General features: G+C 40.9%; 1 protein-coding gene across 4 annotated transcripts in view; it reads right to left on the reverse strand.

The window, feature by feature from the left end:
• Nucleotides 1–24592, reverse strand: part of CPVL (carboxypeptidase vitellogenic like) — a 203573-nt gene that overhangs the window by 7111 nt on the left and 171870 nt on the right. The window lies entirely within an intron of this gene.

Below are 24592 nucleotides of genomic sequence, written 5' to 3' on the forward strand. Positions count from 1 at the left end.
AGGAGAAAAGGAGCTTCTAGGTGCTTCAGGAGACCCACATGTAGCCATCATAATGGTACATATTCTAGAGCAGTTAAAACTTTTGGTGCTCCTTTACAACATCCCCAAGGGGCTTCCTATGTACACCATCTTAATCAGTTGCAACAATACTGTTTGTAATTTAGGACTCCACTTCTGACTGTGACACAATAGCATGTATCAAACCAACCTTATTCCACAGAAAACAATAGAAGCTGAATTAAAAAGAAAATAAGCTGTTTAAAGGTATCAGAGAGCAACCAAGCTTTGAGAGAGGCCATGATCGTAGAGAAAAGGGAATCACAAGGAAGTGAGCCTAACATTTTGTGCTGCTTTTCCCTTTGGGAAATTCACCAATTTTTAAGCTTCTCTGACCAAGACGCCAAGTCAAAAGCGGCAGATAAGAGAATGAAAAGCTCATTAGTCTTACGGTGCTTGAGAGACCAAAAAACAAAAACAAAGAAAACCCCAAAAGAAACAACAACAACAACAAAAAATTGGAGTTGCAAGCCTGTCAAGGAGGGACAGCACTGGTAAGCACTGCAGGCTTTCCATCAGATCCGTGAAAGACAATGCCTTGGAAGTAATAAGAAACCAGAAACAGGTTAGTCCTCACAAACCTTGAAATCAAACACTGAATCAATCATCTCAATCCCAGACTTTATCAAGGTGATATGCCTCTACTCTGTATGCCTTCTAGAAAAAATTAAATCCTTTTGGAAGAAAACTAACATTTTTCTTCATATATTTTTTGTACATTTTCTTCAACATTTAATAAAATTTAATAGGCATGACAAAGAACAAGAGCAATGACTAAAATTTAAGGAGAAAAAAAGATAACAGAAAGAGACCACAAATGATCCAGATATTAGAGTTACCAGGTACACATTTTAAAGTAACTGTGAACAAAATATGCAAGATGTTAGGTATAGAAAAATAATTCACAAGATAATTAGAATATATACAAGAGAATCAAATGGAAGTTCTTTAACTAAAAAGTTATTCATTGTTCATTGAAATTAAGAACTCGATCGATGTTTTAGCAATAGATTAGGCATGTAGAAGAAACACTATATGAACTGGAAGTTAGGTCAGTAGAGGATATCCAGACTGAAGCATGGAGAATAAAGGTATGAAAATTCAAAAAAAAAAAAAGAAGAAGAAAAGACATGAAACCATGAAACATTTAACTTATGTTTAACTGGGATTTTAGGATAAAATGATAAGGAAGAAATGGGACAAAAGAAACAAATAGTAACATTCAGAGATATTGACTGAAAAATTTCCAAAATTGACAAAAGTTACCAAGCCAGTTTTGAGAAGCTCTATGAATCCTAGATAGAATAAACACAAAGCAAACTAACCACATCATAGTACACATAATAGTATATTAGTAATAGTATATTACACTATAGTATGTGTATGTGCGCACACACACACACACACACACACACCCCAGAGAATAGCATTTTGCTAAAAGCAAAGACAGAGAAAATCTTAAAAGCTGTCACAGAAAAGGAAACAGTACTTTCAGTACCTTCAAAGCAGCAAGAAAACTGACTATTCAACAGAAACAATGAAAGCTGGAAGACAGTGAAATAATATCTTGAAAGTTCTTAAATAAAATATCTGCCAACCTAGAACTTGTATAGAAATGAAGACCTTGTAAAGATATTTTCAAGGAAACAAAAAATTGGAAAAGGTTTTTGTCAGCAGACCTGCACTAAAAGAAGTATGAAAGACTGTTCTTCAGACAGAAGGAAAATTATCCATAATGGAAACATGAAAATGCAGAGGAGAATGAACAGCAACTGAGAATTTACATATGTGAACACAAGTAAGGAGTATCAATAATTAATAACGTCTTCTGGAGTTTGAACTATGTAGAAGTTTTTCAAAAGTCAGTACTTGCATAAAAAGGGTGTAAAGTGAGTTAAAGTGTTGTAAGGCAGCAGTCCCCAACCTTTTTGACACCAGGGACCAATTTTGTGGGAGACGGTTTTTCCATGCACAGGGTTGGGGAGTGGGGGATGGTTTGGGGATGACACTGTTCCACTTCAGATCATCAGGCATTAGATTCTCATGAGAAGCGCACAGCTAGATCCCTCACATGCGCAGTTCACAATAGGGTTCCCCTCCTATAAGAATCTAATGCTGCCACTGATTTGACAGGAGGCGGAGCTCAGACAGTAATGCTTGCCTGCACTCATCTCCTGCTGTGTGGCCTGCTTCCTAAAAGGCCACAAACAGTTACCAGTCTGTGACCGAGGGATTGGGGGCCCCTGTTGTAAGGTACACTTTTATATCTGGACAATGGTAAATGTATTGACTCAAAGCTGACTTTCTTAAATCAGGATATATGTCATAATCTCTACAAAAACATAAAGGATAGATAAAATAATCTACTATTATCAAGTTAATAGTGGTAAAAGGGGAGGGCAGTATGACTTCCAAATAATAGATTGAATAAAAGGATGAGAGTAAGTGGAAGGGGCATTACTGCATGATATGAGAAACAGACTTCTGACAATCAGGGTACTCAAATGAGAAGAAATCTTGTGATCCAATAATATGTTCTTTCCTTTTAGAGAGATACAGAATGAACACCTGAGAGTTGAAGACCTTTCAGTCAAATCTGTTAGCCTTATTTCACCAGATCAGTAAGACGTGCTTTGAACGTGTCTATTAAAAAAAAAGTCATGGAAATTTTTCTCTATATTAACTCCAAGAATTTCTGTGTTAATTTCAGCAAGGTTGGGATGAATTATTGAAGTTGAAGCTTTCTCTTTCTTTGGTCAGTATAGTTAATGAAAATCTAAAAGCAGAGTACAGGAATAATAGGAAGCCATTTGGCCTGATGGTTAAGAGCATGGACTTGGGATTTGGCAGCTCTGGGTTTGAGCCCAGTTCTGTGACTTTGGCATAATGACTTAACTATCTCTATTTTCTCATTTGTAAAATGGGGATAAGAATTTGGGTGACCACTTGTCGCATTGTGCCTAGGACCAAGAGGTTTCTGGGAACATAGGGCTTTGAGTGCTAAAAGTAAAAAAGGGTCAGACAATCTGGAATGGTTGCTTTATTTAACTTTTTGTAAGGATTCAGAGACAATACTTATAAAATGATGCAGGGCATCTGGTCTACAAATATGTCCTTTTTTTCTTTTCTTTCTTTTTTTTTTTTTTGAGACAGGGTCTCACTCTGTGGCCCAGGCTGGAGTGCAGTGATGTGATCTTGGCTCCCTGCAGCCTCTGCTTGCTGAGTTCAAGTGATTCTTGTGCCTCAGCCTCCCGAGTAGCTGGGACTACAGGCATACGCCACTACATCCGGCTAATTTTTTGTATTTTCAGTAGAAACGGGGTTTCACCATGTTCCCCAGGCTGGTCTCAAACTCCTGGGCTCAAGGGATCCTCCTGCCTCGGCCCCCCAAAGTGCTGGGATTACCCATCGCGCCTGGCCCATTACAAATATGTCTTAAGTTTGTACCATGTGCCAGCGTATTATAAAGATAATAAGGACTCAACCAGTGGTCACTCTACTACTATTATCAGAGTTTTTATGACGAACAGAATATTTTTTTTCCCTTGAAGAAGTGGAGTAAGAGGAGAAATTACAACACTAATAAATATAACATTCATTACTGTACTTTTTCAGAAAAAAGGATTATAATACAGTCTTCAGAAGGGGAAATGTTTCTTTTCCAGGCTTCTTTGATTTCCCTTTTATGAATCCTCCCTTTCCTTGGAAAAGGCCCCAATGAAATTAATGAAGCAGCTTGAATGTGAAAGCAAACCTCTGTCATTGCACTCAACTTAACTGTGTCTACAGTGAGTTTTATCCCTGCCAATGCCATGATCCATCCCATTCTTTCCCTCCACCCTCTCTCCCCTTTCACCACATGCAATGCCAAACACCCTCTTCTTCTTCCTACACAGAAATGCCAGGAAAGCAAGACCTTACTTGTCGTAGCAGAATGGCAAAAAACTGTTCTGTCTTTTTCCCCTTTTAGGAACCCACTTTACCACACAGGATTTGATGCAATTAAAAAGTAATCAAGATTTCCCATCCTCATTCTCTCCTTCCCTGTCCAGTTTTTATATTTGATATCCACAAGAGGATAAAAAGCACAATCCAGTTCATTATTTATACTTACTCAATATCTAGCTTTATGATCTACATTTGTAGTTTTCTTCTGGAAGAGAGAATAAGAGTGGGGGAGGAAGGGGCAGAGGTTATAGCAGTAAATGCTCTCGCCAGGAGTGCTGCAAGGACTGAGATCCTGACTCATCATCTTCTGTGTACCATGGAAACAAGAGCCGGCTAACCTGCTAAAGATTTACTTCCTGCAGACAGCAATGCAAGATAGTTCTAGCGGCAGTGTGTGGGCACTCCCTCACTGGATCAGGAGAACCAATTGTGCACATTGCTGCCCAACTCCATGTTTTGTGGTGTGAAGTTGGTAGCTTGAAATTGGCTGCGTGAGAGTATTTACACTATGGAAATTGGCAAATACTACAAGTTAGTGCCCTCTCTCTTCAGTTTACCCTCAGACTCCTGGTTCTCTGACATTTTGGCTGTCCTGGGGAAAGAGGAAACATTCTGACATTCTTCTTCTTTCCAACGTGAACCTAAGGAACATCCACCTATCGTAAATTACAAGGTCTAAAACTTCTTTGAAACCTTGGCTCTGGAAATCAGATGAGCCAAATTTCAAAAATTTGCAGAAAGGTGAGAAAGGCCTGTCACTTGTTTCCATTTCTGCCTACCCTCACTGAGTTCTAGTATAAGTGACAATGATAGAATTTCAAGACCATGGTACAACATCTACAAGACTCTTCCATTTATATCTGAGCACCATGAGATGCTCCAGAGCTGATCTGTTTAGGACAACTCCAGACTGGACAGGGTATCTGGATTCAACTATGTTCTTGACTCACAGCCTAAGGGGACCCCAGAACCCCTAAATGTCTCTAGGTTCTGGGAATTTAGAATACAGAGCATGCCAAATAGCATATTTTCATGATGCCATTTGTTAAAATAAAACAAGGTACATGGTTTTTACCGCCAACCCCAAAACTGTACAAGGCAAAAATACTGCATTAGTCTAATTGACAATGTAGCACTATCTTAACACAATTTTTTCCATCCCTCTATTTCTCTACCCTACTCCATCTTCTGCCTTATTTGTTTATTTCTTGCTTTGTTTAACATCCCCACAAGTGATTTTGTGAGTCTTTGGTTACACTTCAAATTGAAACAACAAAAACTTACTGTTTAAAAAGCAAATCCTAATTCCCTCTTTGTTCCTCAAATATCATTCTCCATGTGTGGATAATACTCTAAAATACAGACTTCTCAGTATTTATCCGCTTTCCATTTAATGAAATGGTTCTCTGTTAAATTTCAATAGATGATTAAAAACCACTCAACAGCCAAGAGAAAGTTATGCATTGTTGCCTAGCTGTTATACCTCAATAAATAGATTTGCTAGCCAATTTATATTTTAAATAATACAATAAATTAGCTCCCAGAGTACTAACTAAGTGCATATTTGGGTAGCTTAATTTAGAAGCATTCTTCTTATGCTAATTGGTCCTCTCTAATGAAATAGAACCACATGAACTAAGAAGACTCTTGGCAAATAATCAGAGTCAAATTGGGAGTTGCTATTGTTTATTATTTCCTTTGTCTTCAGGAAGCAAGCTGTGTGGTTTTTAAGAGAAGGGAAAAAAACAAAAACCAGGAATTCAATTATTTTTAAAGGAGAGGATGCTCTAGTCAGCACTGAGGTAATGAAATTTCTACAACTCCTTTTATAAATTTGTGTCCCAGAATATTTCTCATTTTTTCTCCCATGCAACACAGAAAGGAAATAGTCTTTAGCTGACATAAACAGTGTAGTCTTTAGTTTGAAGGGAATTGTTTTGAACTGTTCATTATCTCAGCATGTCTACTCTGTTTCCTCCAAGACACTTTGGTGTGTACAATTGGTGAACAATCATGACACTCCTTGAGAGATGTAGTATTAAAACATACACACACACACACACACAGTCAGAGGCAAAGGAGAGGGGCATGGGAATGAGGTGGAGGCCGATTTGATTTTAATTCACTGAACATTTACTCAGTGCCACGAACTGTGCTAAGGGGTATGCTACAAAAATAAATGAATATTTTTAAAATAAATTATTCCTGTCCTCAAGGAACTCAGCATCGAGTAGAGGAGGAAGGCAATTAAAGAGTTGAAGTGTGAAACCCCAGTGTAGTACATACAATAGAAGATGTACGTAGATGGATAGAGTTGCCAAGAAGGAGGTAATGTGGGGAAGGATCAAGCATACCAAGATTGCCAAGAATGAAAGGCAAAAGGGAGTTTTCCAGGTGTGTCAGAGGAGTACAAAGGGCCTTACAAGGCAAGAGGAGACAATCCCATGTGAATTTCTGGGTGCATGTTTGGGGGATGATATGGTATTTTGTTTTTCAACATTTTAATTGCAAAGGAGGGAGAGGGTAAGAGTTAAGGTTGGGAAAGGAAACAGAGGCCAGATCAAATCTTTTCATTAATCCAGGTAGAGTTAGGACTTTATCCTGCAGGTATCAGAGTTAGTGAGTAGTTTTAAACAAGGAAAACAACCACAATTAAACTTGCATTTTGGAAAAAGCACAGAAAGGCAGATTGGTGAGGAAGGAGACTAGTTAAGACTAGGCAAGTGGGATATTGGAAAAGGAAAAAAAGTTTAAACAACAACAATTTAAAACAGTTATTCAGAGTGTTCCTGAATAGCATCTTATAACTTTTAAAATACCACAAGGCAAAAACTTGCATTTTGAAATTTATAATGTGGGATAGCCCTCATGTTTCTTTTAATGTCCACAAAATATTCACTAGTTTTATTGGTTTATATAAATGCAGTGTTTTTCTTTTTTGCTAGTTCTTGTGGTTTCTATGCCAAGCACTAGGAAATGAATAAAATCAGGCCAGCAAGGATATCATAAAGCAGATGTGAGAAGTGCTAGCTAAGGAACTGGGTGGGTAGTATTTGCCAATTACTATTATTCTTCATTTTCTGGTAAGACTCACAGGAAAGCAAGTCAATAAAGTAACTTCTCTGCCTTGTTGTTTCAATGGAAAAGTGATGGGAGTGAGAGGAATTTTGTGAGAAAAAGATTCATTTTCTCCCTGTGGTCTGGGGATTGCTGGCGAGCCCAAGGCATAAGCTGAAATCTGTTGATTTTATTTACTTGCTGCTTCTTACTGAGCCACTGTTGGCAGAGTTGAATTGAAAAGGTGCTAAGGGAATAACTTTCTGATTTTTTTTTTGAGCTGGATAGTTTGCTAGCCAACCTCAGCACAGGACACCCAGAAGAAAAACGAACCTACATAACCACCCGGACTTGGATGTGAAATGTCCACTCTGCCTTCGCTGTGTGTGTGTATGCCAGAGTCCTTCAATTTGATGGCATTCAAAAAAAAAAAAAAAAAGACAGGAGACAGCTATGGAAAGAGAATACAAACCACGACTTTTAGACATGAGAAAGGACAGTAAGCCTTCCTTTAATTTAACAAGCTCAGGTGAAAGAACTAGAGGCAAGTCCAAGTGTTTGCTCAGATCATGGAATAATCAGAACTCTTATACTTTACTGGCAAGAATAATCAATTTGGAAAACAGTTTGACATTATCTAGTGAGGCTGACACAGACACAAGGAGATATGTGCAAAAATGTCCATAGCAGCACTATCTGTAGAAGCAAAATACTGAAAACAACCCAAATGTCCATCAGCAGTGGAATGGGTGAATAATACTTATAAGATGGAATACTATGCAGCAGTGAAAAAGAATAAGACACAATTGAGCATATCAACATGGGTGAATCTCACATACAGCGTTGAATAGCAAAAGTATGTTTTTGCAAAATACATACAGAATAATTCCTTTTCTATAAAATTAAACATGAAAAGTAAAATATTATATATGGATATGTATGTCTGCAGTAAAACTATTAACAAAGAAAAAAGAAAGGGGATGGTAAAAGCAAAATTCAGGACAGTAGTCTACCTCCAGGGGTAATTAGGAAGGGCAATGTTGTATTTTTTAAAACGGCTGATGAGTACAAAACTGTTCATTTATCACTGTTTTATCTTAGACAGCATTGTAAATATTCTTTGGTATGTATTCAATTTTAAATTTAAAAGAAGAAAAGAAAAACCACCTGCTGATGCTTCCATCCTTGCAAAAATGAATCTTTAGGAAATTTAACATGTTCTCTGCTGTGCTTTTTTCTTCTCCCCTACACAGAGATGATGAGATTGGCCCCATGTCTGAAAAACAGTATGGGGGGAAGGCCTGGAGAAGCAATTGAACTGAAACAAAGTCAGAAGTGGGAAGTCCCCCTCTGGCAAGCAGCTCTAAGATGACAGAGCCGGTGCCAGAATCTAAACCTTGGGACTCTGGTTGCTGTATAAAAAAATAAATATTAGGAACAAAAATAAATACCCACATCTCCATGCTGGACAGCAGAAGAGCAATAAGTTGCCAATTTTTTTTTTGTTTTGTTTTGATAGTTTTTTACTCTCTAAATGTAGGCTCCTATATTTCCTGTCTTCCGTATGTTAGAAGCTCAGTACAAACAGGAGAAAAAGAAAAAAAAAGGCTGGATGCGCCTCGTTTGTTGTCAACAGGGATGTTTCAAATTACTGTTAAACTAGAAGGGACTCAATGCTTTAGAAACAACTCATTACTCAATTCAGCCACTTTTATTTCCTATTAGGCTGTCATATAGCAAAATGTCCAACACTGCCCCATCCCTCTCTGCTACTACTACCTTTTGACAAGACATTCTCTTTGTTAAAGTCAAGTTAAAACTGGATACAGCTGTGGTAGTTTCAGGCCTATCTGACAGACAATATTGAACTAATTTCATCATCTGAAACTTTAATACAAAATGTCTCTTAAGGACTCTATGAACAGAGCAAGAGCTTTTTGCCCTGTGAAAATAGATTAATGCTAAGAGAGCTCCCTAATGGCAATAGAAACCAACATTTATTTTATGCTTATTAGGTGCCAGGTAGAGAGAGGGTCAAGTAATTTATAAGCATTATCTCAATTGATCCTAATAATGAACCCTCCTGTGAGAGTGGTAGGTGATAATATTATCCCCATTTCACAGGTGGGGGGGTTCTTGGAGAGGTTAAGTAACTTGCCCAAGGTCATACAGCTGGTACATGGTAGAGCAGGGATCTATTCCAAGTCTAACACAGTATCCATTCTCTTAATCCCTATACTATAATGTCACTTGAATATGGTAACCAAAGTAGTTAGAATTGCCAGTGTAATCAACTAGAAACAAAATTCAAGCCTACTTGATAGTTTAGCTCATAAAGTCTGTCTGGTATCACCAAAAGTGATAGGTGATTTGGGCTGGGGAGAATCTATAAATTATTTTCAACAATTCAAATAGCCTAATGCATGGGTTCTTAATCTGTTTCTGTGCTACAGTCTCCTATGACTGTCTGGTGCAGCCTATGGACTACCTTCTCACAATAATGTTTCTAAATGCATGCTGGCTGGGCATGGCGGCTCATAGGCAAGAGGATCACTTGAGCTCAGGAGTTTGAAACCAGGCTGAACAGCATGGCAAGACCCCATCTCTACAAGAAAACACAAAAATTAGTCAGGTGTGGTATCATGTGCCTATGGTCCCAGATACCTGAGATGCTGAGGTGGGAGGATGTGTTGAGCCTGGGAGTTCAAGGCTAAAGTGAGCCATGATGGTGCCACAGCACTTCAGCCTAGGTGACAGGGCAAGACCCTGCCTTAAAATAAATACATACACAAATAATACAGAGTGCATATGCATCCACACATATACATAGATAATATACAGTGAATTACAATCAAATCCTAGGCTTTGCTAGGACTGCAAATGAAACATTCCACTGAAATCATCAAAACAGTAAAAAAAAAATTGTGAGATAGCACATACATACTTGTATATTAGCACATTCAGTAGGAGAAACCAGAGGGCCTGAAAACTACTATAATTTTAATTTTAGTAATAAGGATAAAAGGTTTTCAACATATCTATAACAGTGTATGTGGTATTTGGTATGAGAATGTCTCTGCTTTCTATTGGTGACAAAAGTCAAAGGTACTGCTGTGCCACTGTGATTTGTTGCCTACATTTATAATGGAAGGAAATGTGAAATTTCACAATTCATAATGAAAGGAAATGCTATTTCAGTTAGAGGTTAGAGAAAATAAAGATGCAGTTTTTTCCCTTCCAAGTTCACTGACAACTCCTTGAATCCTAACCACAGACCCTTACTGCAGGTTAAGAATCCTTATTAAATAACCTAATGACTAACTAATGGAAATACTGAGCTTACTTACAATAAGACTTCACAGTCTAAAATGTTGCACTTTTTTTTTCTTTGCTTTGACATGGAATTGTATGAATCTATTATCCAGAAAAAAAATTCACTGTGGCTAGTGGACATCTTTGCTGCAAACCATCACTCTGGATGATGTTTAAAGCAGACAGTGCTTGGCAGTTTTTTCTTTGTTGAAAGGCAACACAGACACACTACTATCTAAGAGCACTGCACACCAGGACCACGATGTTTCAGTACAGCACAAAACTGCTGGGAAAAGGAAACTAATGCTTTTAAACAAATAAAAGAGTTTTCTTACAAGTCTAAATTGCCAGTGATCTATCAATAATTAAATAGAACAAAGACCACTTGTAAACCTGCAGTGCATGGCAGGGATTGAAGTCTACAATTTAGATTAAGGTTTTGGCTGATGATTTCAGAGAACCAGTGCCATACCAGTTGATACTACTGACTGGAAGACAGACACAATGCTTCAGGTCAATGGCTGATGTGTAAAGAGTAAAACTGTGTTCTCAAATTTCTGGTTAGCTTGTAAGTAAAAATGGATTTAGAACATACTTCAGGAATCAGAATGAAAGTTTCTCCAAACATATGCCACATGGGGGTTCCTGCCAGATGGAAGCCATGTCATTATCAATAGAGGGACAAAAGACATCATAGTTTAGGGTTCCCAAACTGGCTACATATTAGAAACCTCTTTGAAGCTTCAATACCAATGCCCAGATTCCACCCCAGACCAATAAAATCAGGATATCTAGAGAGCAGGTATGGAAATCTGTATCTGCAAAGGTTGAGACACATTGGTTTAGGGCAAAGGAGTAGATTAAAAATGGCTCCAGATTCTTTGCCATTCTTCCCACCAAAAGGAATCTGCTTTGCTCTGTGTTTTGCATTGACCAGGAGAGAATGAAATGGAAATAATATTCTGGGACTTTTGAGTACAGGCCTTAAAAGGACTGGCATCTTCTGCTTTTCCATTTGGAACACCAGCCTGCTGTATTGTGGAAAAGTCCAGGCCAGGACACTACATGATTAGAGGTGGTATGGAGAGAGCACTGGAGGAGAGGAGATCATCTTGGATGTCCCAGCTTTAGCCAAACTCCCAGCTGAATGCAGCTGCACATGTGACCTCAGCCTACCCCATCTGAATCAGACCCACCCAGCTGAGTTCACTCAATCCACATAATTTGTGAGAAATAATAAATTGTTTGAAGCCACTAAGTTTTGGAGTGATTTATTATTCCATGATAAATAACTGAAAAAGGAAATATTTTCTGATGATTCTTTAATCCTTTTCCTGAAAGATCCATCTTGCCTATCTTGGAATTTTGATATGAGTTAAAAACCAAGGCCTGATCCATCTTTCTAAGGCAGATATAAGACATAATTACACTGAGAGCTTAGTCAAAATTTTATGTCATGCCAACAAAGAAAGACCAAGTTCCCATATTAGGCAAACCACCAGCTCCTGCTGTTCCCAACTCCCTGCCCCCAAATCCATGAGAGCTAGCAAGTACATTATCTGGGTGGCCTTTGTGGTAGACATAGAGATGCACCCCACTGGACCTCTCTTCAAGGATGTACTTGCTGCTCCACTGCAGGGAGTGCATTCAGCAGACAGCCCCCAGCTGTCAGCTCCTTCAGGGTCTGCCTCAGCTGCAAAGAGCTGCCTTTCCCAAGATGATGACCTTCTTGGGGCAGCCCAAATTTGGTGAGTGAATGAGCTGGGCATAAAAGGCCTCACTATTTTGGCCCAGTGTGGGACACTCTGATAGCAAATGTGCTCCCAAGAGTTCCCTGCCCGGTTTGTCTGGCCTGTATCACAGTTTTATTTCTCCCTTGGTCCAGTCTTGCTCCTATACCCTTCCTTCCACAGGTGTTGGTCTCTAACAAACTATTTGCACCCCAAACTTTGCCTCAGTGCCTGCTTTTGGAGGACCTAACCTGTGACTTCAGAGAAGCTCTCTGGCTGGGAGGTGGGGTGTGGTTTGATTACTGTGTTCTGGTTTTCTGCCCACAGTCAGACTTCCATAAATGGACAGAGGAACTTTGCCCCTGTCTGGAAGATAGAGACAAAGAACCCATGAAAGAGGACATCCATCATTGTGGAAGGCGACTGCTGGTGGGGGAGATGAAGACTCTGTTTGCTGATTTCCTTAACAAAGCCAAAGCTTTTTGTTTTGTTTTGTTTTGTTTGAGACAGGGTCTTACTCGGACGCCCAGGCTGGGGTGCAGTGGCGTGAACATAGCTCACTGCAGCCTCGACCTCCTGGGCTCAAGTGATCCTCCCATCTCAGCTTCCCAAGTAGCTGGGACTACAGGCCTGCACCACCACACCTGGTTAATTCTTTTAATTTTTTTTTTGTAGGGACAGAGTCTTACTATCTTGCCCACCCAGGCTAGTCTTGAACTCCTGGGCTCAAGCGATCCTCCCACCTCAACCTCCCAAAGTGTTGAGATTACAGTTGTGAGCCACCATGCCCAGCCAAAGCTAAAACATTTTTCCAGGGAATTAACTATATTTGATTATCATTGCCTTAAGCCTATTTAACAGTTATTTTCCTCCATTCAATATGTTTTTGAAAACTTCTCTTTCCCTCTCATCTAGTCAAATGCAAAAGTGACATTTTTTTGCTTGTTGCTTCCTCTGACCATGTCAGTGTTATCAAGGACCTGCTGAAGACCTTTCTGGAACTGTTCCTTCAGAAACAATTCATAATGCTTCCTCAGCTGTTTAAAATTCTTAATAAAACACACAAAAAATGAATTGTCAGCAGTAATTCCAAGAAAGGCAGGTGGCTAGCTGTCTGTCATTCCTTCTGTGGACTATCTGTGAAAATGTTCAAATCCTAGCCTGGTCGTCCACTCGAAGGACTATAGTCATTCTTTCCTCCATATTCTAGTTGTGTGTAGTCAAGAAACAAACAAAAGTTAATGTGAGTTTTAGAAAAGCACAATTAGGAAGCTATGGTCGTTACTGCTTTCTGCAGATGAACCATGCCTCCTCCATCCTCCTCCTTTTAAGAACTCTTCTTTCCTTTAGGGAACAAGTATTCTATGGTGGTTAGCATGTGCTGCCAAATATTCTGAGATCCACCACCACCACACCACCGCCTTGCCACCATCACCACATACCCCAAGGGCAGCAGTATGGTTTGGATCTGTGTCCCCACCCTAATTGCTTGTCTAATGGTAATCCCCAATTTGGAGGTGGGGCCTGGTGGGAGGTGATTGGATCATGGGGCAGATTTCTCATGAATGGTGCTGTCCCCACCATGTCTACCTTGGTGCTGTCCTGGCAATAGTGAGTGAGTTCTCATGAGATCTTGTCATCTAAAGGTTTAAAGGTGTGTGGCATCTTCCCCGCTCGCTCTCGTCTGCTCCAGCTTTGCCCTCTGCCATAAGTAAAACTCCCTGAGGCCTCTTCAGAAGGAGATGCCGTCATGCTTCCCGTACAGCCTGCAGAACCGTGAGCCAATTAAACCTCTTTTCTTAGAAATTACCGCCTCAGGTATTTCCTTATAGCAGTACAAGAACAGACTAATACAGCAGGGCATGTAGCCTAGATCTGGCTACAGTTCATCCTTTCCCACTGCACTCCCCTCACAGGTACTTAAAGACACTGTGGGGTGGTGGAAAGGCCAGAATTTGAATTTTCAAATCTCAGATACTATTACTGTTCAAAGCCTTAAGCAAGTTTTTCAGGTGAAGCTTCTGTTTCTTCAGTTATGAGTTAGTAAATAACATGACATAGTTTATAGGATAGCTACTGTGATTCCACAAAATCGTGGATTAAAAAAGTGTGTGGTAGACCATGGCCTGAGGGCTCACAGATGCGGAATCATCGGTCGCCATCCTTATCATCTCTTTTGACCTTCCCATCACCTCTATGAAGTAACTGTTCTCACTCAAGAGTTTCCAGCATGGTGGCTCATGCCTGTAATTCCAGAACTTTGGGAGGCCAAGGCAGGTGGATCACCTGAGGTCAGGAGTTCAAGACCAGCTTGGCCAATATGGTGAAACCCTGTCTCTACTAAAAACACAAAAATCAGCCAGATGTGGTGGTGGGGACCTGTAATCCCAGCTACTTGGGAGGCTGAGGCAGGAGAATCGCTTGAACCCAGGAGGTGGAGGTTACAGTGAGCCAAGATCATGCCACTGCACTCCAGCCTGGATGGCAGAGTGAGACTCCATATCAAAAAAAAAAAAAAAGTTTCCAGGACCAGTAACCAGCCCACAGCTGGCAAGTGGCAAAATGAAAGTTTAAACTAGGTTTGTCTAACTCCACCTTCTTCTCATGTCATAGACCCCCTCCAATTGGTGAGGGCTTTCCAGAACAGTCAAGCTTCGGGGTGGCGTGCTCCTTCCCTTTGGTTTCCCTAGATGTAACCTCTAGCTGAAGGTCTGATTCCTGTTGGAAACCAGGACATTTTGGGAGAAGCCCCTGAGCACAGTGTGGCAGACCATGGGCCTGAGGGCTCCATATACTAAACCCAGGTCAAGGTCAAGGTGCAAGTCTTGGTGCAGGGCTTGTGCTTTAGGGGGCTGAGGATGCCTACTGGGGCCATTGAGGAAGTGCCAGGGACACCAGCATGCAGGGATCTTAAGTTGGTGGGGACACACAGTAAACACCATCTCTCAAACAGGGAATCAGTCCTCACAGCTTGGACATTCCAAACCTTATTCCCCACGACCTCTATTTCAGGACTTCCAAACCAATATCAAGAAGGTGGACGTATTAAATAGATGGAGAATCTTCTTCCAATAAAGCTCCTTATATGACTTCCTATTTCTAGAGTTTCCTCACCCTGAATTCATCCTAAAGTTACCATTATAAACTTCCCAAAGAACAGCTTTTAAAATGTGCTTTCAAACCTCTGATGGCTCCCCACTGCTTAAACAATGGAACACACACTCCTTGTCTACTATCCAGGCCCAATGTTCCCATTCTGGTTTCTCTCCCACCTCTCACTCTCCAAGCTGCAGGCTATGAGCCAGACTATGCACTCTGCCCTGTGCCCTGCCCCGTATTCTCTTATCCATGACACTGCCCACCATATTCTCTCTGCTCATTTTGGCCAATTTCAGCATGCATTCTTTTAATATCACAAGTTCCCCGATAAAGCCATAACTTTTCTTGACATTATATGAACCTGGCCTCACCACCAAATCTTAGTGCCTTTGTAAAAAACCCAATCGGCTGGGCGTGGTGGCTCACGCCTGTAATCCCAGCACTTTGGGAGGCCGAGGCAGGTGGATCACTTGATGTCAGGAGTTTGAGACCAGCCTGGCCAACACGGTGAAACCCCATCTCCACTAAAAATACAAAATTAGCTGGGCATGATGGCGTGTGTCTGTAATCCCAGCTACTTGGGAGGCTGAGACAGGAGAATTGCTTGCACCTGGGAGGTGGAGGTTGCAGTAAGCCAAGATCATGCCACTGCATTCCAGCCTGGGCAACACAGCAGGACTCCCTCTCAAAAAACAAAACAGAATGAAACAAAAAACCCCAATCTTCTCTCTGTCTATAGGAGGTGGTCACCTTGGGTGTGGATTCAGAGCTAACACTAGATGTGAAATACATTATTTCTCGGCCCTGCTTTAATTATGGTAGGCATGCATATAGGCTCCAATTTTAACTGTACCAGCATACTGCTGTGATTCCATTATTCCAGTAGTGGATATGCTTGTGAAGTAGAGAATCTCTGGGCTGTAAGCCAAGACTCTAACCTCAGCTCAGACATGAAATGGGTAAGATACTTCAGGGAAGTCACTTAACCTCTAGGTTTCAGTTTCCCTTCCCTGGAAAATGAGACCTAAAATTCATTCCAGCCATTAAATACAACCTAGCCGAGATAATCCATCTTGTAGTTTTGGAAGAAAATGGAATTGATATTGACAGTGAAAACATAAAATAAAAATAGTAAGGGCTCAAATTGCAATCAGGAAAATCAGCCTGTTGGAGATCATGCAAAACTCATGATTATAGAAGCTACACCCAGTAAGATTCGGTAAAAATGAAAACTGCTCAATGACTCAACATTTTTTCAATGTTTATATGAAAAATAATTTGTGTCAATAAAGATATTTTCAATAAAATAAAGATGAAAAAAACAGAAGTGTTTTCTTTCTCCAGGACATTCAGCTTAATGACATTTATTCTAAAAAAAAAAATCTTAAAGCAATTTGTCAGTATGGCTATTATTCTGATTAAAATTTTTAATCTTTTTTTTTTTTTTTTTTTGAGACAGGGTCTCACTCTGTTGCCCAGTCTGGAGTGCAGTGGCGCGATCTCAGCTCACTGCAACCTCTACCTCCCAAGTTCAAGCGATTCTCATACCTCTGACTCCCGAGTAGCTGGGATTACAGGCGTGTGCCACCATGCCTGGCTAATTTTTGTATCTTTAGTAGAGATGAAGTTTCACCATGTTGGCCAGGCTGGTCTCGAACTCCTGGCCTCAAGTGATCCACCCACCTCAGCCTCCCAAAGTGCTCGGATTACAGGCGTCAGCAACCCTGCCCGGCCAAAGTTTTAAATTTCTTAATGTGGAGTCGAAACTTCCTTAGGGCTGGCATGTTAAGAATAAAATGTCCTACATTTCAAATGCAGTGACAATATCAACTCAGATAATGAACAGCAACTTTGATATTTGGAGAAAGGCACAGAAAGATCCCAAAAGGGTGGCCTTGAGAGCGATGGCCATGGGTTGTCAACAGACAAGGAGAAAGAGGACTCAACTTCTGGGACCCAGAGATAACACTAGTAAGGATTTATGGTCAATGCCAGTGCAGAGGCTACCCATGACTTTGGTTATCATGTAGCCTGAGATTTACATTTTGTGTATATTTCTATCTCAGTGGCTAGAGATAGGTATATGGAGAGAGATATATATATATATTTATTTATTTATTTACATATCTATGTAAGCATAGAGAGCATTATGACATTTGCTGAAAGTCACTACACTATTCCACATTGCATTGCTGGCTAACTGAGCCCCTCTGGGCATTAATGAAATATAGATATTTCAGATCTTTGTTAGGTGATATCTTAGAAATAAGTTAGTCCAGACCTTGCATTTGACAGACAACTTCTAAATTTGACAGAAGCTCAGAAAGTCTGCTGCTCGGATTATATAACAGGGCAGTGTCCAATCCTTAAAATGGCACCAATACCAAAGACTTATTACCTTCTAGGTCAGAGCCAACAAGGAGGAACAAGAAGCACTCGCTCTTCATCGGATCTCTGAAGGCTGGTGGGAGCTGTGTTTGATTTCTCTGGGCATGGCTTGATGTGAATACACAGGGAAAATTGCTCCCTCTCTCGGTACTGTACTGCTCCCCTAGGAGAGCTGTCATTTCTTTAAGTGGACATTTTAGGTAACCATCCAGAGACAAGTCTACTTTGGTTTCAATTTTTTAAATTAAGAGCTGTAGTGTTTGGCAGAGAATGAGGTTGCTTTTTTGGCAGACACATACTCATGCTTCTGTTTTGTGTGTCTAATGCTGAAAAGCAAGTCCATGGCTAAGGTCCGTTTTCTTCATTATCAGACGCTTGACACTTGGACAGTATTCTTAGATCCAAGCCTCACAGAGAATGCCTTTGTTCACACGGGAGTGCTTTTCCCTCCTCATAACCCTCGTCTCCACAAACCACCCCAAACCAATGCCGAGGCACTAAGGGGGAAGGATCTTTGCCAACATTTTAAAATCACCTATACAAAATGCAGATCCCTTGCTGCGTGGTAAAACACTCACTATCACAAACATATGTGGGCCTTGCTTCTTTTGTTACTTGTTTTTTTGGCAGCCAGAGGAGGACCATTTCGTCTCTAAATGTGTTTTGCATTCACAAGAAGAGTCAGCGGGTTGAGTGTGATATTTGCCACCAGTTTCTGACTGGCGGCCAATTCCTTTTACCACCTCTGTAGGACATGTTGCCCTGAAGCAGCAATCTGGCCTCCCAAGCTGGACGTTTTATGCAAAGAGCCAAGCAGGACACATGTGGGATGCCAGGCCTGGGAGCATTTCACAAGGCTGGTTCAGGGGATATAAAATAACAGGTGGTGGAGGCAGCCATCAAATAATCTTGAGGAGATCCTGTGTGTGCCTGGTGAGATGTTCATCACAAAGTAGTGTAGCAGATGGGGGGAGGTAACATGTCCACCACTCCCTGGCAGCTCAACATTCAAATATGCCCTTAATGGCCTGAATATTAATATTCCAACTTTCCCTTATATGTTGACTTTCAATAAACATATTTTCCTGAATCTTGACTATTACTATTTATAATTTTTTCTTTGTTATATATACTCTTGTAAGCAATCCAGGGTAATAATAATAAAAATAAAAATAGCAAAATTTACTATGAGCCAGGAATTGCTCTAAGCTTATTAACTTATCCAAACCCTCTCAACAGTCCTATGAGGATACCATAGTGGATGGCTTAAACAACAGGAATTTATTTCTCCCATTGGATGCATATTTTAGAAATAAAGGCTAAAAATTCATGTTGTTTTTAAAAAAACAATAGTAAGTCACACACAATGAAAAGAATAGCAGGAAGATAATAAGGATAAAGCACAAATTAATATAAGAGAAAGCAAAAATATAATCAAGAAAAATGAAGATAAAAATTGGTTCTTTGAAAAGAATAAAATTGTTAAACCTCAGGCAAGAGAGACGCTAATTACTAAAAACACCAGAGATCTTAAGAAACATTAAATCATATTAAGATGATGTTACAGGCCGAGCATGGTGGCTCATACCTGTAATCCCAGCACTTTGGGAGGCCAAGGTGGGTGGATCACTTGAGGTCAGGAGTTCGAGAACAGCCCGGCCAACAAGGTGAAACCCTGTCTCTACTAAAAATACAAATAAATTAGCCAGGTGTGGTGGTACATGCCTGTAGTCCCAGCTACTTGGGAGGCTGAGATATGACCTCATGTCCTAGAAGGCAGAGGTTGTAGTGAGCCAAGATCATGCCTGGCAGACAGAGTGGGATTCTGTCTCAAGAAAAAAAAAAAGATGATGTTATAAAGCAACTTTATGTCAATGAGTCTGAAATTTTGGATAAAATAGACAAATTCCTGAAAAAAAAATTACAGCCTATGAAAACTGACACATGAAGAAACAGAAAAGGTAAGTAATCCCATATCTACTTTAGAAATTGAATCTGCAATTGAAAACCCTCCGTTGGAGGGGCTTCAAGATGGCTGCCTGAGGCACCTGGCTGTCACCTCCTTCACAAAGAAGGACCAGAATGGCAAATAGATAATTAGATGTCAAATAGAACATCTAAAGAAAACAATGGAATTCAGCAGGAAAGTGACTAGGAACTTCTGAGGCATAGAAGGAAAGGGAAGTGAAGCAGCTAACCCAGCCAAGATCAACTCAGAGCCAGGGGAAACTCCCACTGTGGGTAAAAGGTAAATGAGAGATTCTCAGCAGTCAGCAGTCCATATTCCCACCACAGACTCCTATAATTTTAGCCACAGGAGAGCCCCTCAGCCCTCACAAGCCCTGAGACTAGTATAAAGAGATGCCTGGAGTCCATGTAATGACATTGTTCTACAGAAGATGTTCACACTGGGTCCCACACATCCCCTGAGATTCAAGCAGCTACGGCATGGTGCCATTTTGAGAGGCCGGCCCCCACCAGACTGCATCACACCTTTGGGGCCCAATACCCACTACATATCTACATCCCTGAACCCCTGCAGACACCCCCCTACATCTACTCAAAGGTTTACAGCATCACGATACTGGCTGGAGCCAGCAGTGCAGATGCGTCCCCAAAACTTTAGCTCATGCAATGTCTTACGCCCCAAGGAATGGGTAGTGAAACACACTGGGGAGGCTGCCCTAGGGACAAAGGGAGCCAAAGCATGTACTCTCCAGAGCCTGAGAGCTGCCTGCCTGGGGCTGTTGCCACTGACAGCAAATCCTTACCCCCCAGCAGCAGGGTGGCTGCACACCTGCACATATCTTAACGGGGCCTGGGAACTGGCTCACCCAGGCACTGTCCAAGGACCTGAGGACAGGCCCATCTAGCCTGCCTCTTGGCCCAAGGGCACCATCCAAGGTCCTGGAGATCAACCTGGCAACCTGGTCTGCTTGCCACCAGGAGACCTAAAAACAGGTCTGCCTGTCTGCCACCACCACCAGTGCCCACACGCATCATCTGGGAACCAGGAGGTCGACCTACCACCCCCACTGCCACTGGTGCCCACATACATCATCAAAGTGCCTAAAGATACCCATTGCTACTACAACTGGCATGCTAGTGTGCCATTTGAGGGCCTAGGGATTGATCAACCACACACACTGCCACACGCATCACCCATATATGCCGTCTAGAGGCCTAAGCATAGGCCTGCCTCTGCACTGCCTTCACCTGTGCCCATGAACATTATCCAGGAGTCTAGGGATTGACCTACCCCACCCACTGCCACTGGCATGCATACATGCCTTCTACGGAGCTGAAAATGGGCCCACACAGGTTGCCAGTGCCTGTGCATGTTGTCTGGGGGCCTGGGAATTGATCAGCCCTGCCTGCCACAGCCTTTGTATGCACACACCATTAAGGGGCCTGAGGACAGCTCCAGCTCACCTGGCCCCACCCTCACCAGTGCCTGTGGGCATTGTCCAGAGGCCTGGGAATATGCCTGCCCTGCACATCCACACCTGGGGGTGCTAAGGACAGGCCTCCCCAGCCTGCCAGTGCATATGCACATTATCCAGAGGCCTAGAGATCAATACACCTTTCCCGCCAATGCTGGAGCCCATGCATTCCTTCCAGGGACCTGAGGATGTCCACTCCCAGCCTGTTGCCATCACCTCCACGAGCACTCACCTGTATATGTACCACCTTGGGGCTGGGGGACTGGCCCACCAAGTTTGCTGCCATCAGTGCTAGTGCCCACTGCTGCTATCGCCATTGGTGATGCCATGCACACTGACCAGGAGTTCAGTGATCCACTTGCCAGCCTGGCCTACTGCTGCCACTGCCAGCACTTTAGCAAGTCACCTGGAAGCTTGTATTAGTCTGTTCTCATGCTGCTAATAAAGACATACTTGAGACTGGGTAATTTATAAAGGAAAGAGGTTTAATGGGCTCACAGTTCCACATGGCTGTGGCGGGGGGGCTCACACACATGATGGAAGGCAATGGAGAAGCAAAGGCCCATTTTATAGGGCAGCAGGCAAGAGAGCTTGTGTGGAGGAACTCCTTTTATAAAACCATCAGATCTCACGAGACTTACTCACTATCACGAGAACAGCACAGGAAAGACCTGCTCCCATGATTCAATTACCTCCCACCAGGTCCCTTCCATGACATGTGGGAATTATGGGAGCTACAACTCAGGATGAGATTTGGGTAGGGACTCAGCCAAATAATATGAAGGCCCAAGGACCAGCCCACTCAGACCTGCTTCTACCAGTTTCCATGTATGCCACCTGGGAACCCAAGAAACAGCATACTGGTGCCAAAGAACTGGCCCACCTGGTGTCCCAATCCATAGCAAAACCTCACTACAGTGTCTACTAAAAACCACAGCCTAACCCACTGAGGAACTCAAAGGTACCACTGACACTGATTATAGCTGAAGAAGTCATCTGAAGACTACATTACTGTGCCCACCCAAAATCAAAACCAAAGTGCCCTACACAACCAACCCTACAGACACATCTATTGGAAAACATCTTTCCTACAAAAGTCAATTCAAAAAATCAGAAGAAGGGACTGTTACACCAGATTCACAGATATCAATGTAAAAACAAACAAACATGAAAAAGCAAGGAAATGTGATATGTGTAAAAAAACAATAATTCCCTAGTGACAGATTTCAATGAAAAATAAATCTATGACATATCTGGGAAAGATTTCATAATAGTGTTATTAAAGAAGCTTAGCGAGATACAAGATAACACAGATAAATAATAGAAGGAAATCAGAAAAACAGTTCATAATCAGAATGAGAAATTCATCAGAGACTGATACATAAAGAAGAACCAATCAGAAATCCTGTAACTGAAGAATTCAATGAATGAAACAAAAAAATATAATCAAGAGCTTCAATAATAGAGATCAAGCAGAATACTTTTTGAACTAGAAGAAATGTCTTTTGAAATAACTCAGACAAAAAAGTACATATATATAAAGTTTAATAAAGAACAAAGAAAGCCTACATGACATATGGAACACCATAAAGCAGGCAACCAAATATTCACATTTTGGGTGTTCCAGAAGAAGAAGAGGTAAGCAAAGGCATAGAAAGCTTACTTAATGACATTATAGCCCAAAACTTCCAAAGTCTTGCAAGAGATATAGGCATCTAGAACAGGAAGCTCAAAAATCTCCAAATGGATTCAATCCAAAAATGTCTTCTCCAGGGCATATTATAGTTATACAGTCAAAAGTCAAAGACAAAGAATTCTAAAATTAGCAAGAGAAAATTGTCAAGGCACATATAAGGGAATCCCCATCAGACTAACAGTTTTCTCAGCAGAAACTTATAAGCCACGAGAAAATGAGATGGTGTATTCAAAGTGCTGAAAGAACAAAACTGACAACCAAGATTACTATACCCACAAAGCCATCCTTCAAAAAAGAAGGAAAAAGAAAGTCTTTCCCAGACAAGCAAAAACTGAGGACATTCATTACCATTGGACTGGCCCTACAAGAAATGCTTAAGGCAGTCCTATAACTGGAAGTGAAAAGACGATACCTACCATCAAGAAAACATGAAAGTATAAACTCACTGGCTTCTCATAAATGAGAAAGAGAAAAGATTCAAATGTTACCACTACAGAAAACCATCAAACCACAATGATAAGCAATAAAAGAGGAAGAACGGAACAAAGGATATATAAAACAACCAGAAAACAATGAACAAAATGGCAGAAATAAGTTCTCACCTATCAATAATAACTTTGAATGTAAATGGATTAAATTCCCCACATAAAAGACATAAACCGGCTGAACGGATAAAAATAAAATATGATCTAACTATATGCTACTGTGTTAGGCCATTCTGCAGCATCATAAAAACATACCTGAGGCTGGGTAATTTATAAAGGAAAGAGGTTTAATTGGCTTACAATTCTGTAGGCTATACAAGTATGGCACCAACATTTGCTCAGCTTCTGATGAGGGCTTCAGGAAGCTTACAATTATGGCAGAAGGCAAAGTGGGTGCATGTGTTTCACATGACAAAAGCAGGAACAAGAGAGAGAGATGGAGGAGGTCCCAGACTCTGTTAAATACCAGGTCTCACATGAACTGAGTGAAAACTCACTTATCACCAAGGGACTGGTGCAAAGCCATTCATGAGGAATCTTCCCCATCACACAATCACCTCCCATCAGGCCCCATCTCCAATATTGGGAATCACATTTCAACTTAAGACTTGGAGGGGACAAACATCCAAACCATATCAGCTACCTGCAAGAAACTCACATCAGCTGCAAAGACACATACAGACTGAAAGTAAAGGAATAAACAATTATATTCCATGTAAACAGAAACCAAAAGTGAGAAGGAGTAGCTGTACTTAGATAAAACAGATTTCAAGATAAAAATTGTAAAAAAAAGTTTTCAATTTAGCAAGAGGATATAACCATCCCAATTATATTAAATATATGCAGCCAACACTGGAGCACCCAAATATATAAAGCAAATAGTACTGGATCTAAAGGGAGAGATAGGCTCCAATACAATCATAGTTGAGGACTTCAACAAACAGTCTCAGAATTGGCCATAATTTAGACAGAAAAGAAAGAAACGTCAGATTTAAACTGCACTTTACACAAAATGGAACTAACAGACATTTACAGAACATGTTATCCAACTGCTACATAATGCATTTTTTTCTCATCAGCACAGGAAACATTCTCTAGGACAGATCATTTGTTATGCCATTAAACAAGTCTCAACAAATGTAAAATAATCAGAATCATATCAAGTATATTCTAAGACTACAATGGAATTAAACTAGAAATCAATACCAAGGAAAACTTTGGAAACTGTACAAATACATGAAAATTAAAAACATGCTCTTGAATGACCATTGAATCAATTAAGAAATCAAGAAGAAAATTTAAACATTTCTTGAAACAAATGAAAATGGAAACGCAAAATACCAAAACCTATAGGATACAGCAAAAGTAGTGCTAAGA

Source organism: Gorilla gorilla, chromosome 6 (genome assembly GCF_029281585.2).
Source record: "Gorilla gorilla gorilla isolate KB3781 chromosome 6, NHGRI_mGorGor1-v2.1_pri, whole genome shotgun sequence".
Taxonomy (NCBI): Eukaryota; Metazoa; Chordata; class Mammalia; order Primates; family Hominidae; genus Gorilla; species Gorilla gorilla.